The following is a 1,765-nucleotide window of genomic DNA, read 5'->3' on the forward strand; positions in this document are numbered from 1 at the left end:
GAAAGATATAGCTTATAGTAAAAATAATAATAATAAAAAAGTGATTTGAAGATCTGATTGGCAAAAAAGTTTAAAAAAAATTAAAAATGCCTGAAATGGTGTTGTAAATTAAACTTTTTGGTTCTGTTCCTGCAGWATGTGTCACTAATGAAGAAGATTTCATCAGTACAAGTTGTCTAAAAGTTTTAAAACACTATTTTATTAGTGGAAGTAACATTTACCCAACTGAGCCGCCCACACCCACAGTTATTTATAGAACCCACATTTTATGCAACAGCTATAAAATCTCAGAAGAACATGAAAAAAAAAACAGTTTGTATATCTGAGTTTTAGGCAATAACATTTCTTTTTGTGAGGCCCTTGAATAATTCACAAACTAAATATTATGATTCATAATTTATTTAAAATACTTTTTTGTTCTTTTTCTTCTAGAGTTGAACAAGTTTGTTTCACYGTGCTTTTATTCTGACATCGCTCAAAGAAAGCCATTTTTCAGTTTTCCCCCTGAGATCTTTCTTAAAACTATAACTCTGTAAAATGTCAAATCCTTGCTGTAATATTAGAGTTTAAAAAAGGCTTTGTGTCCTTTTAGAAAAGTTTTGTGTGGACAGTGTGGGCAGGAATACCTCAAGTCTGCAGAGATCGAATGTTTTCCTGGAATTTTGGGGCCTGTCCAACCACAGCAGCAGCTTGTTTTTTTTTAACGCTGAATCCAGCCCATTTTGAGATTACACAGGTAGAGCTTTTTGTCTCTCTGATTTCTCTCTCTTTCTCTGGAGCTGAAATGAAAATAACAAATGAAGAGAAGAAGACAGGATGAGGGAGTAGGAAAATATAGGAAGGGGGAAAACGGTACTTTTTAAAAAGAAGGGGGRAAAAAAAGGAGAATAATTTGTGAGTTCTGACATGATGCAGCACAGGACCACTTCCTGTGGCTCAGGTTTCACTTTGTGAGTGTGCGGGGGAGGGCCCACTTCCTGCAGAGACCCCCTGATTTTAGGGGTGGCTGTTTTCTGCAAAAACTTCTTCCATTAAAAGATGGCATTTAGATGTGAAGATTTTAAAAAAAGAAACTATTATATAAAAATGTATGCATTTTTGAATACATAAAACTTTGTCATTAATTATTAAGTGTCAGAAAAATATCTCCTGAACCAGTTGACAGATTTCAACATCAACAATCGATCTGCATCTTCAGTTGATTCATTTTTGGAGGCCAGTCAAAATGGCCGCCACAGTCAATCAACATGCTTGAACTCAGTCAGTGCTGCGAGTTTTCCCTTGTGTTTTATTTTGTTAATGAGCTCTTTAAAGCTCCGGCATTAAAGGCAGAGGGTGGCTCTTTCAAAGAACGCAAAATGTTTTAACGTGTGTTACTTTTTCCTTTCTTGGGGCAAAACAAGTTGTGTTACATCAGTGTATAATCTTCTTTATGCACTTATTTCTCTGTGTGGGAAAGAATGAGGCTCAGCACTCTGTGTGCAGGTGCTGTTTATACGACGGTTTTATAAAGTCAGTTCGAAGCCTCAGACGTTGTGTTTTCCCACCCGTTAATAGTGGAGTTAATAAATCCCTGTTGTGCTTTTCCTAATGAACTTTGTTTATCTTGAAGCGATGCAGCCAAGATTTATGCACTCAAGTGATGTTGAGCAAGATTTTCAGATTTGTTCTTCCTCTTTGAATGAATTCTTCTTTGCTGTGTGTGACCATGCGAGTGTGTGCGTGTGTGTGTGTGTGTGTGTGTGTGTGTGTGTGTGTGTGTGTG

Source organism: Austrofundulus limnaeus, unplaced genomic scaffold, assembly GCF_001266775.1.
Source record: "Austrofundulus limnaeus strain Quisiro unplaced genomic scaffold, Austrofundulus_limnaeus-1.0 Scaffold524, whole genome shotgun sequence".
Taxonomy (NCBI): Eukaryota; Metazoa; Chordata; class Actinopteri; order Cyprinodontiformes; family Rivulidae; genus Austrofundulus; species Austrofundulus limnaeus.